This window comes from Hylobates moloch, unplaced genomic scaffold (genome assembly GCF_009828535.3).
Source record: "Hylobates moloch isolate HMO894 unplaced genomic scaffold, HMol_V3 SCAFFOLD_2, whole genome shotgun sequence".
NCBI classification, from domain to species: Eukaryota; Metazoa; Chordata; class Mammalia; order Primates; family Hylobatidae; genus Hylobates; species Hylobates moloch.
Window position 1 is genome coordinate 34,300,779 of NW_026652277.1, and position 14,044 is coordinate 34,314,822.

The following is a 14,044-nucleotide window of genomic DNA, read 5'->3' on the forward strand; positions in this document are numbered from 1 at the left end:
ACCAGCCTGGCAACATAGCGAGACCCCATCTCTACAAAAAATAACAAAATTAGCCAGTCATGGTGGCACACATCTGCAGTCCCAGCTACTCAGGGTGCTGAGGTGGGAGACTGCTTGAGCCAGGGAGCTCAAGGCTGCAGTGAACTATGATCACGCCACTGCACTCTAGCCTGGGTGACAGAGTGAGAATCTGCCTCTTAAAAAAAAAAAAAAAAAAAAAAAAGTTACTTTTAAATTTTCATGATAGTGCCAGGTAGTTGTTCTGCAGATGATCCAGGTAAAGCTTTTATAAAAAAATTTTAAGTACTTTTTACCCCTTGATTTAATCTTACAAATATGAAAACTGAATTACATGCAAAAAGACTGAGCAGAACTTAAAATTCTCCATCTGCCTTCATTTCTCATGGTGCTTAGAGCTCTGTCTTCTCTCCATGGCAGAGGAGACATCAAGCTCTGGATTCAATAAATCCCACTGACTGAGCAAATTATTGAACCTCTCTTACCTCAGTACTATCTCCATGTCACTGGAATGATGTAAGTATATATCTCATAGGTTTTTGTTATTACAAAGTTATTACACAGAAAACATATAAGACCATCTGGCAAAAGTTAGATGAAAAAAAAATGTTCACCTTTATTTCTAGTACCCATTTTGGTCTTCATTCCACCAAGGGTTCCGTTGTCTTAGAACTCTTGAACTAAATCTGATTTAGTAGGAGGTCTCAATAATAAAATATTTTAAAAATAATTTTCTCTATTTTCACTATTTTTAATAATTTGAAGGTCCGGATATTTTAAAAAGCCTCTGAGTCAGCTTCAAAATTAATTGTAGTTGGAAATATTTTCCAAATTTGCTAAAATATTTTTAAAGGGTTTGCTTTACGCTTCCATTTCATAAAAATTTTTTGAGGAAACTATTTTTAGACAGTATCTTTGCTTTGAGCCCAAACTTGTTGAGTGATCAAACATGCTAAATAGAGTCCAAGAACTAAGTTTTTATGGTAGCTGTGTTCTGGCATCTAATACATTTTTCCCCATCAATCTGTTTTAGAAAGCTTTTTCTAACCTCCCCAATTTACTGTTTACTCAGCAACAGTTCATTTGAAACAGATACAGAATTCTTAGTAAAAAATTTTATAAAAATCACAAAAGAGCTTGAGTAAAGAAGACCATAAGAGATGAACAGATACATATGCAATCATTTAGGGAATATGCTTGAACTGTCATTTTGTCCTCTATGTTTCTAATCACACTTAAAAGACCAGTGTAGTAGAAGGAAGAGTAGGGAATGAACTAAGGAAATGTGTACATCAGAAATGAACAGTGTCCTCTCTTTGGCCAGGTATACCTTCTTTCATCTCACTTTTCCAGAACAGACACCTGAGTATTTCCTTTTTAAAATTTCTGCCCTCCAGGGAACATCACACACTGGGGTCTGTCGTAGGGTGGGGGGAGCAGGGAGGGATAGCATTAGGAGAAATACCTAATGTAAATGAAGAGTTAATGGGTTCGGCAAACCAATACAGCACATGTATACCTATGTAACAAATCTGCACGTTGTGCACATGTACCCTAGAACTTAAAGTATAATTAAAAAAAAAAATTCCTGCCCTCTCACCAACTACTTCAACAAATGTTTATTGAATAGCTATTCTATGAAATCATTTTGCCTTATAGAATATGGGATTAAAAAATAGATAAAACATTGTATTCGTCACGTGACAGAGAATAATATTGACGGCAACCCTTTATGGAGCAATAACTGCAAGCTGGACATTGTACTGAGTAGCTTATAGATATTAGCAAATTTTTATCCTGCAGAAAATCTCATTAGCTAGATGAACTATAGCTAGCTATCATCTCCTGTTCATATAGATGAATACTATAGTTCATATAGATGAATATCTATAGTTCATATAGATGATAACTATAGCTAGATATCATCTCCTGTTCATATAGATGAAGGAACTGAAGCTCAGATTAAGTCATTTGCCCAAGTTCAGACAATAAGTAAGTGGTAAAGCCAAGGCTAAAACCTAGGCAGTTTGGCTGATTAGTGGGTCTTTGTTCTTAAAAATTCTGGAGATGCTTTATGCAGTCTGAAACAATGTTTTATTTCATAGTTCTATTCTTATAGAAAGCTAAATTTTGGTATATATAAAACCAAGGCAAATTATCCATGCTAATAATTTCATCTATTTAGCATTTAGTCAATTTGCCCTTGATTAGTGAAATCTACCCACGTTAAGACTGTTGAAAACTGTATCATGTTGATCACAATGGAATATTTTCAGATAAGCTTTGATTTGAGGTAATTTTATAAGATTGCAGGTTGGTATAGCCATTGAGTTGGTGAGCCACTTAACAAAAATTTTCTTTTTCAAGATTGTATCATCAAAGCCTTTTCAGTATGGGATTTAAATAAATGTTGGATGAATGAGCAAATGACTAAATACATTTGTTTAAACAAGTTTTTAGCCTGGTAACTGATAAAGAATTCTCTACTCTTTTTTTTAATTTATTTTTTATTTTTTAATTTTTAAATTTATTTATTTTATTTTTTATTTTATTATTATACTTTAGGTTTTAGGGTACATGTGCACAATGTGCAGGTTTGTTACATATGTATCCATGTGCCATGTTGGTTTGCTGCACCCATTAACTCGTCATTTAGCATTAGGTATATCTCCTAATGCTGTCCCTCCCCCCTCCCCACAACCCACAACAGTCCCCGGAGTGTGATGTTCCCCTTCCTGTGTCCATAAGTTCTCATTGTTCAATTCCCACCGGAGTGAGAACATGCAGTGTTTGGTTTTTTGTCCTTGCGATAGTTTACTGAGAATGATGGTTTCCAGTTTCATCCATGTCCCTACAAAGGACATGAACTCATCATTTTTTATGGCTGCATAGTATTCCATGGTGTATATGTGCCACATTTTCTTAATCCAGTCTATCGTTGTTGGACATTTGGGTTGGTTCCAAGTCTTTGCTATTGTGAATAGTGCCGCAATAAACATACATGTGCATGTGTCTTTATAGCAGCATGATTTATAGTCCTTTGGGTATATACCCAGTAATGGGATGGCTGGGTCAAATGGCATTTCTAGTTCTAGATCCCTAAGGAATCGCCATACTGACTTCCACAATGGTTGAACTAGTTTACAGTCCCACCAACAGTGTAAAAGTGTTCCTATTTCTCAGCATCCTCTCCAGCACCTGTTGTTTCCTGACTTTTTAATGATGGCCATTCTAACTGGTGTGAGATGGTATCTCATTGTGGTTTTGATTTGCATTTCTCTGATGGCCAGTGATGATGAGCATTTTTTCATGTGTTTTTTGGCTGCATAAATGTCTTCTTTTGAGAAGTGTCTGTTCATGTCCTTTGCCCACTTTTTGATGGGGTTGTTTTTTTCTTGTAAATTTGTTTGAGTTCATTGTAGATTCTGGATATTAGCCCTTTGTCAGATGAGTAGGTTGTGAAAATTTTCTCCCATTCTGTAGGTTGCCTGTTCACTCTGATGGTAGTTTCTGTTGCTGTGCAGAAGCTCTTTCATTTAATTAGATCCCATTTGTCAATTTTGGCTTTTGTTGCCATTGCTTTTGGTGTTTTAGACATGAAGTCTTTGCCCATGCCTATGTCCTGAATGGTATTGCCTAGGCTTTCTTCTAGGGTTTTTATGGTTTTAGGTCTAACATGTAAGTCTTTAATCCATCTTGAATTAATTTTTGTATAAGGTATAAGGAAGGGATCCAGTTTCAGTTTTCTACATATGGCTAGCCAGTTTTCCCAGCACCATTTATTAAATAGGGAATCCTTTCCCCATTGCTTGTTTTTGTCAGGTTTGTCAAAGATCAGATAGTTGTAGATATGCGGCATTATTTCTGAGGGCTGTGTTCTGTTCCATTGATCTATGTCTCTGTTGTGGTACCAGTACCATGCTGTTTTGGTTACTGTAGCCTTGTAGTATAGTTTGAAGTCAGGTAGCGTGATGCCTCCAGCTTTGTTCTTTTGGCTTAGGATTGACTTGGTGATGCGGGCTCTTTTTTGGTTCCATATGAACTTTAAAGTAGTTTTTTTCCAATTCTGTGAAGAAAGTCATTGGTAGCTTGATGGGGATGGCATTGAATCTATAAATGACCTTGGGCAGTATGGCCATTTTCACGATATTGATTCTTCCAACCCATGAGCATGGAATGTTCTTCTATTTGTTTGTATCCTCTTTTATTTCATTGAGCAGTGGTTTGTAGTTCTCCTTGAAGAGGTCCTTCACATCCCTTGTAAGTTGGATTCCTAGGTATTTTATTCTCTTTGAAGCAATTGTGAATGGGAGTTCACTCATGATTTGGCTCTCTGTTTGTCTGTGATTGGTGTACAAGAATGCTTGTGATTTTTGTACATTGATTTTGTATCCTGAGACTTTGCTGAAGTTGCTAATCAGCTTAAGGAGATTTTGGGCTGAGATGATGGGGTTTTCTAGATATACAATCATGTCATCTGCAAACAGGGACAATTTGACTTCCTCTTTTCCTAATTGAATACCCTTTATTTCCTTCTCCTGCCTGATTGCCCTGGCCAGAACTTCCAGCACTATGTTGAATAGGAGTGGTGAGAGAGGGCATCCCTATCTTGTGCCAGTTTTCAAAGGGAATGCTTCCAGTTTTTGCCCATTCAGTATGATATTGGCTGTGGGTTTGTCATAGATAGCTCTTATTATTTTGAGATATGTCCCATCAATACCTAATTTATTGAGAGTTTTTAGCATGAAGGGTTGTTGAATTTTGTCAAAGGCCTTTTCTGCATCTATTGAGATAATCATGTGGTTTTTGTCTTTGGTTCTGTTTATATGCTGGATTACGTTTATTGATTTGCATATGTTGAACCAGCCTTGCATCCCAGGGATGAAGCCCACTTGATCATGGTGTATAAGCTTTTTGATGTGCTGCTGGATTCGGTTTGCCAGTATTTTATTGAGGATTTTTGCATCAATGTTCATCAAGGATATTGGTCTGAAATTCTCTTTTTTGGTTATGTCTCTGCCAGGCTTTGGTAAGAAAAGTGCTGGCTTTGATAGCAGGGAGTTTTTATATTTCTGGTATAAAGGCAACCTATATTTCTCTTTACATTTTTGATGTCTATAATTGGAAGATCCAACTAGTTGGTCAGCAGTCCTAGACTAGGGCATTCTTGCAAAGAAACATGTGACTTTACCTAAGAGCATCAGCACAGGAATACACTGCAAAGGGCTGAGATGACTAAGCAGCATGAAACCTTGTGAGTCAGTGCAAACTTTTGAAGGGCTGAACTTCAAGATGGAATTCAGGGTGGGGTATGATCTTCAAAGTTTAAGAACAACACAAGGAGAAAGCTGTGATTCACACAGCTGGCTAAGGATCTATAGGAATGTAATACATTTGAACCCAGTGTTTAATTATTTTAAAAACTTATTCTAGAACAGCATTCTTCCAAAGTATGTCCAGTGTAATAACAGATGCCACCTGCAAAAAGGGTCCATGGTCAGTTTGGGAATCAGTGGATTCAAATAAAATTAAAGACGTTTCTTTAGTATTAATGTGTGCTGTGAATCTCAAAGGCAAAAAAAATAACTACTATTTCCATAACTAATCTACCTATGCAACTCTTTCTTTGTAGAAGATTTCTTGGAATTATAATTTGATGAAACAAACTTGAACTGCTGCTCAAAAGTAATCATGTCTACTTTAATGCTGGTTAAGTTCGGAAATAACAGCTCTGACCTGGAACTCATGCAATTAACACATTTTATAGTTCTGCTCATTAAAGTGTGAGAATCAAGGCTCCTTGGCCGCTTAGCAGCAGTATACTCTCAATTGTAGGAAAGATATGTAAAGGTATTGAATTGTAATCCTAAAGTTGTAATATGTAACTATAAAGTTACAATCCTATATAATTTCAAGTTGTTTTCTGCTACACACACCCCCATCCACCTTTTCCTAAAAGGGTACCATGCCACAGTTCTCATCATTCAAAGAACCTGTGTGGTGATGGGTATTTGAACTCTTCGGGGATGGGCGAGAAGTGGGAGGTTAGATGAGGGAAAGGGGGATCTATGATAAAATTCACAGAAAAGCCTCAAAATCTTTAAATTTATTAAATATTATAGCATTTAAGTAGTTCTAAGAAAGTTAGAACTACTTAAGAAACTCTAAGAAACTTCTAAGATGTTTCTAAGAAGCTGGGATGCATCTTCCTGTGGACATATTTTTGTGTCCATGAATGGTTTGGTTATGTAATTGTTAGTTGATACTGAAGATACTAGATTAATCAAGGTTTCCACGAGCCTTACTACTACATGTAACAGGAATTTATCTGAGAGTTCCAAATTCAGATGCCAGGATCATGTCTGTAAATTAGTTAATACAATTATGGTTTGCCAAAACTCTAAACCAAGCATGTCCAACCTGCGGCCCAGGATGATTTTGAATGTAACCCAACACAAACTCGTAGCTTTCTTAAAACATTATGAAATATTTTTGTGATTTGAAAAAAAATTATTTCCATAGGTTATTGGGGAACAGGTGGTGTTTGGTTACATAAGTAAGTTCTTTAGTGGTGATTTGTGAGATTTTGGTGGACCCATAACCCAAGCAGTATACACTGCACCATATTTGTAGTCTTTTATCCCTCACCCCCTTCCCACCCTTTACCCCTGAGTCCCCGAAGTCCATTGTGTCATTCTTATGTCTTTGCATCCTCATAGCTTAGCTCCTACTTATAAGTAAGAACATATGACGTTTGGGTTTCCACCCCTGAGTTAGAGTAATAGTCTCCAATCTCATCCACGTTGGTGCAAATGCCATTAATTCATTCCTTTTTATGGTTGAGTAGCATTCCATCATATATATACACACATACCATAGTTTCTTTCTTTTTTTTTTTTTTTTTTTTTTTTTGAGACAGTCTCACACTGTTACCCAGGCTGGAGTGCAGTGATGCCATCTCGGCTCACTGCAAGCTCTGCCTCCCGGGTTCACGCCATTCTCCTGCCTTAGCCTCCAGTGTAGCTGGGACTACAGGCGCCCACCACCACGCCTGGCTAATTTTTTGTATTTTTAGTAGAGATGAGGTTTCACCGTGTTAGCCAGGATGGTCTTGATCTCCTGACTTCGTGATCTGCCCACCTTGTGATCCCAAAGTGTTGGGATTACAGGTGTGAGCCACCATGCCTGGCCCCATAGTTTCTTTATCCACTCGTTGATGGGCATTGGGTTGGTTCCACATTTTTGCAATTGTGAATTGTGCTGCTATAAACATGTGTGCAAGTGTATTTTTCATATAATGACTTCTTTTCTACTGGGTAGATACCCAGTAGTGGGACTGCTGGATCAAATGGTCTTCAAGGAATCTCCACACTGTTTTCCATAGTGGTTGTATTAGTTTACATTCCCACCAGCAGTGTAGAAGTGTTCCCTATTCACTGCATCCATGCCAACATCTATTATTTTTTGATTTGATTATGGACATTTTTGCAGGCGTAAGGTGTTATGGCATTGTGGTTTTGATTTGCATTTCCCTGATCATTAGTGATGCTGAGCATTTTTTCATACGTTGGCCATTTGTATATCTTCATTTGAGAATTGTCTATTCTTGTGCTTAGCCTACTTTCTGATGGGATTATTAGATTTTTTTCTTGCTAATTTGCTTGAGTTTATTGTAGATTCTGGATATTAGTCCTTTGTCAGATGTATAGATTGTGAAGATTTTCTTCCACTCTGTGGGTTGTCTGTTTACTCTGCCGACTGTTCCTTTTGCCATGCAAAAGCTCTTTAGTTTAATTAAGTCCCAGCTATTTACCTTTGTTTTTATTGCATTTGCTTTGGGTTCTTGATCATGAAATCCTTGCCTAAGCAAATATCTAGAAGGGGTTTTTTCTGATATTATTTTCTAGAATTATTAGTTTCAGGTATTAGATTTAAGTCCTTGATCCATCTCAAGTTGATTTTTTTTTTTGTATAAGTCAGAAATGAGTCAACAGTTTTATTCTTCTATGCCAATAATCGCAGCACCATTTGTTGAATACGGTGCCCTTTCCCCACTTTGTTTTTGTTTGCTTTGTCAAAGATCGGTTGGCTGTAAGTATTTGGGTTTATTACTCAGTTCTCTATTCTGTTCAACTGGTCTATGTGCCTATTTTTATACCACTACCATGTTGTTTTGATGGCTGTGGCCTTATAGTATAGTTTGAAATCAGGTAATGTGATGCCTCCAGATTTGTTTTGTTTAGTCTTGCCTTGGCTATGCAGGCTCTTTCTTGGTTCCATATGAATTTTAGAATTGTTTTTTCTAGTTCTGTGAAGAATGATGGTGGTATTTTAATGGGAACTGCATTGAATTTGTAGACTGCTTTTAGCAGTATGGTCATTTTCACAATATTGATTCTACCCATCAGTGAGCATTGGATGTGTTTTCATTTGTGTCATCTATGATTTTCTTCAGCAGTGTTTTGTAGTTTTCCTTGTAAAACTACATCTCCATGGTTAGGAATATTCCTAAGTATTTTATTTTATTTTATTTTTTGCAGCTATTGTAAAAGGGTTGAGTTCTTCATTGGATTCTCAGCTTAGTTGCTCTTGGTGATAGGCGAGCTAATTTGTGTACATTAATTTTGTATCTGGAAACTTCACTGAATTCTTTTATCAGTTCTAGGAGCTTTTTGGAGGAGTCTTTAGGGTTTTCTAGGTATACAATCATATCATCAGCAAATAGCAACAGTTTAACTTCCTCTTTACCGATTTGGATGGCCTTTATTTCTTTCTCTTGTCTGATTGCTCTGGCTAGGACTTCCAGTCCTGTTGAACAGAAGTGGTGAGAGTGGGCATCCTTATCTTGTTCCAGTTCTCAGAGGGAATGCTTTCAACTTTTTCCCATTCAGTATTATGCTGGCTATGAGTTTGTCATAGATGGCTTTTATTATATTGAGGTATGTCCCTGGTATGTTAATTTTGCTGAGTTTTAATTATAAAGAGATGCTGGACTTTGTGGAATGCTTTTTCTGCATCTATTGAGATGATCGTGTGATTTTTGTTTTAATTCTGTTTATGTGGTGTATCACATTTATTGACTTGGGTATGTTAAACCATCCCTGCATCCCTGGTATGAAACCCACTTGATCATGGTGAGTTATCTTTTTGATATGTTGTTGGATTTGGTTAGCTAGTATTTTGCTAAGGATTTTTGTATCTATGTTCATCAGGGATATTGGTCTGTAGTTTTCTTTTTTTTTGTTATGTCCTTTCCTGGTTTTGGTATTAGGGTGATACTGGCTTCACAGAATGATCTGGGGAGGATTCCCTCTTTCTCTATCTTTTGGAATAGTGTCAATAGGATTGGTACCAATTATTCTTTGAATGTCTGGTGGAATTCAGCTGTGAATCAATCTGTCTGGTCCTGGACTTTTTTTGTTGGTAATTTTTAAATTACCATTTCAATCTTGTTGCTTGTTATTGGTCTGTTCAGGGTATCTAATTCTTCCTGATTTAAGCTAGCAAGGTTGTATTTCTCTAGGAATTTATCCATCTCCTCCAGGTTTTCTAGTTTTTGCATGTAAAGGTGTTCATAGTAGCTGTGAATGACCTTTTGTATTTCTGTGGTGTCAGTTGTAATATCTCCCATTTCTTTTCTAATTGAGCTTATTTGAATTTTCTCTCTTCTTTTCTTGGTTATGGTCTATCAATCTTATTCATCTTCTCAAAGAATCAGTTTTTTGTTTCATTTATCTTTTGTATTGTCTTTTTTGTTTCAATTTCATTTAGTTCTGCTCTGATCTTGGTTATTTCTTCTGCTGGGTTTAGGTTTGGTTCTTGTTTCTCTAGTTCCTTGAAATGTGACCTTAGATTGTCTCTTTGTGCTCTTCCAGACTTTTTAATGCAGGCATTTCAGGCTATAAACTTTCCTCTTAGCAACGCCTTTGCTGTATCCCAGAGGTATTGATAGGTTGTATCATTTAGTGTTGTTCAGTTTGAAGAATTTTTAAATTCCCATCTTGATTTTGTTGTTGACCCAATGATCATTCAGGAGCAGGTTAATTTCCATGTATTTGCATGGTTTTGAAGGTTCCTTTTGGAGTTGATTTCCAGTTTTATTCCACTGTGGTTTGAGAGAGTACGTGCCATAATTTCAATTTTCTTAAAATTTATTGAGGCTTGTTTTGTGGCCTACTATAAGGTCTATCTTGGAGAAGAGCTCATTTGCTAATGAATAGAATGTATATTTTGCAGTTTTGGGTAGAATGTTCTGTAAATATCTGTTAAGTCCATTTGCTCTAGGGTATAGTTTAAATCCACTGTTTCTTTGTTGACTTTCTGTCTTGATAACCTCTTTAATGCTGTCAGTAGAGTACTGAAGTTTCCCACTATTGTGTTACTGTCTATCTCATTTCTTAGGTCTACTGGCAATTGTTTTATAAATTTGGAAGCTCCAGTGTTTGGTGCATATATATTTAGGATTGTGATATTTTCCTGTTGGACAAGGCCTTTTATCATTATATAATGTCCCTCTGTCTTTTTGAACTGCCATTTCTTTAAAGTTTGTTTTGCCTGATACAAGAATAGCTATTCCTGCTGACTTTTGATGTCCATTTGCATGGAATGTCTTTTTCCACCCCTCTACCTTAAGTGAGTCCTTATGTGTTGGGTAAGTCTCTTAAAGGGAGCAGATAGTTGGTTAGTGAATTCTTACCTATTCTGCAATTCACTATCTTTTAGTGGAACATTTAGGCCATTTACATTCAATCTTAGTATTGAGATGTGAGGTTATTCCATTCATCATGCTGTTGCCTGTATACCCCCCACTTTTTTTTTTAATTGTATTTTTGTTTTGTAGGTCCTGTGAGATTTATGCTTTAAAGAGGTTCCGTTTTGATGTGTTTCCAGGATTTAAGATTTAGGGCTCCTTTTAGCAGTTCTTGTAGTGCTGGCTTGGTAGTGGTGAATTCTCTCAGTATTTGTTTGTCTGAAACACACTGTATCTTTCCTTCATTTATGAAGCTTAGTTTCACTGGATACAGAATTCTTGGCTGATAATTGCTTTCTTTAAGGAGACTGAAGATGGGGCCCCAATCGTTTCTAGCATGTAGGGGTTCTGCTGAGAAATCTGCTGTTAAGTTGATAGGTTTTCCTTTATAGGTTACCTTGTGCTTTTGCCTCACAGCTCTGAAGATTCTTTCCTTTGTCTTAACTTTAGATAACCTGATGACAATATGCCTAGGCAATGATCTTTCTGCAATGAATTTCCCAGATATTCTTTGAGCTTCTTGTATTTGGACGTCTAGGTCTCTAGCAAGACCGGAGAAGTTTTCCTTGATTATTTCCTCAAATATGTTTTTCAAAAGTTTTTTTTTTTTTTTGAGACAGAGTCTTGGGAGTCTTGCTCTATCACCCAGGCTGGAGTGCAGTTGGCACGATCTTGGCTCACTGCAACCTCTGTTTCCCAGGTTCAAGCAATTCTCCTGCCTCAACCTCCCTAGTAGCTGGGATTACAGGCGCACGCCACCATGCCTGGCTAATTTTTATATTTTTAGTAGAGATGGGGTTTCACCATGTTGGCCAGGCTGGTCTGGAACTCCTGACCACAATGGTCTGCCTGCCTTGGCCTCCCAAAGTACTGGGATTACAGGCGTGAGCCACCGCACCCAGGTGGTTTTCTAAACTTTTAGATTTCTCTTTTTCTTCAAATGCCACAGGTGTTTGAGATTTTTTTCGCGATTTTTTTTTTTTTTTTAAGCCCATCAGCTATTGTTAGTGCATTTTATGTGTGGCCCAAGACAATTCTTTTTCCAATATGGCCCAGGGAAATCCAAATGACTGTATACCCCTGCAAACCGGTGGTGGAGATTCTCTTGGAGTACAGCAAAAAGATTAAGGGTAAGGGACCAAAGAGCATGGGCGAGTGGGCAAGTTTAGGGAGTGTTAGCTGCACCTCTTCCTATCGTGTTTTATTTTGTTGAACGGCATGATAACCCAATCTGGTGGTAAACCCCAAACTTGGAATTAGCTCTAAAACTACCTCCTTCTTTAATTCTACTGTTCAATCTGTCCATTCTACCACCCATATCTTTCTCAAGTCTGTCTCTTCTTTTCCATCCTCGCTGCTTCTAGTTGAATAACCATATGAAATTTGTTTGTTTCAAAAATGGCTGAATTTCAGCAATTTCAAATCGCTCAACTCAAAACCTTAATTCAGTCCTTTATCAACTCTCATATATATTTTTGCAGTAACTGTTCTTTCTACCCCCATTAAACCCTAGAGACATCTTTCTAAATGAAAACTAAATGGCTGGGTGTGTGGTGGCTCACGCCTGTAATCCCAGCACTTTGGGAGGCCGAGGTGGGCGGATCACCTGAGGTTGGGAGTTTGAGACCAGCCTGACCAAAATGGAGAAACCCCGTCTCTATTAAAAATACAAAATTAGCCAGGCATGGTGGTGCATGCCTGTGATCCTAGCTACTCAGGAGGCTGAGGCAGGAGAATCACTTGATCCCAGGAGGTGGAGGTTACAGTGAGTGGAGATGGTGCCATTGCATTCCAGCCTGGGCAACAAGAGCGAAACTCTGTCTCAAAAAAAACCCCGAAAAAACAAAAAAACAAAAAACAAAGAAAACAAAAAAACCCTCAAATAATGGCAACTTGCTGCTTAAAACCGTTTAAGTGCTCCCAAATTCTCTACAGAATCAAGTCTATATATCTTAACTTGGTATATAATTCACTTAATTCCCAGTTTTCAACCTCTCTGGCCACTGTCTCTTTCTACATTCTATGTTCCAGCAATACTGCTTTATTTGCAGTTTCTTTCAAAAATTAATGCTGTTTTATATCTCTGTGCTTTTGTACATCCTGCTGTCTTTGCCTGGAAAGCCCCTTTCCTTCATTCTCTTTCCCTTTCCTCCTGAGATTCCTAGTCAACCCCTAAAATAGCACTCCTTCTATGGCACCATCCCAGATCACCTAGACAGTGTGTTAGTCTTCCTTTCCTCTGTTACACCCGAATAGCATATGTAGCTTTAATGCTGTACTTAAGCTAGCTGTTTTTATTTCTGTCCCCTCAATAGATAGTTAATTACTTTACAGAAACACTATTTTGTAGTATTTACACTGCAAAAACTCAAATATTAACTGTTAAATGAACAAATGGGCGTGAGAGAGCAGTTATGATGGAGAAGGGGTGAAAGGGGTACCAAGGAAGCCATTTTGCTATTCTCTCTTGGTAACTTCCACCTTGCCAACATACTGCTTGGTCCTGTGTCAGGGAAAATGTATGAGCTTTTAGGGTGGTCTGGGTGAGACAGGTAATAGGAAGGTCCTAGTTAACAGCTGCTTTTCCCCAGGGAAAGTTCTCAAGATTTAGCATCTGATGGAGAAGAACACTCCTGAGGCTAATCAGCTGGGACAGGTATTATGGTGAAGCCAATTATTTATATGAAAGAGGTTTATACAAGAACAGCTTTAGTTTTATGCTTTTTCTCTTGGCATCTTCTTCTTATCTGTTCTAAAAATAAATGAAAACAGCTGGTGGATTTGAGTTCTAAACTTTCTCCTCATATATAATCACTAGTGAAGTTGTACAAGAGAAATGACTGAAAGGGTCACCTTAGAAAACAGTATTAAAGGCTGGGCATGGTGGCTCATGCCTGTAATCCCAGCACTTTGGGAGGCCGAGGTGGAAGGATCATGAGGTCAGGAGTTCGAGGCCAGCCTGGCCAATATGGTGAAACCCCATCTCTACTAAAAATACAAAAATTAGCTGAGTGCGGTGGCGCCTGCCTGTAATCCCAGCTACTCTGGAGGCTGAGGCAGGAGAATGGCTTGAACCCGGGAGGTGGAGGTTGCAGTGAGCTGAGATTGCGCCACTGTACTCCAGCCTGGGTGACAGAGCAAGACTCTTGCTCTGTCACCCAGGCTGCATCATGGCCATCTGCTCACTGCAACTCCCCCGGTTCACCCATTCTCTGCCTCACCTCCGATGCCACCATGCCTGGCTAACTTTTTTTTGTATTTTTAGTAGACACGGGG

General features: G+C 38.0%; 1 protein-coding gene across 6 annotated transcripts in view; it reads right to left on the reverse strand.

Moving 5' to 3' along the window:
- Positions 1-14,044, reverse strand: part of RAP1GDS1 (Rap1 GTPase-GDP dissociation stimulator 1) — a 177,367-nt gene that overhangs the window by 10,171 nt on the left and 153,152 nt on the right. The gene's annotated exons all lie outside the window — the stretch shown is intronic.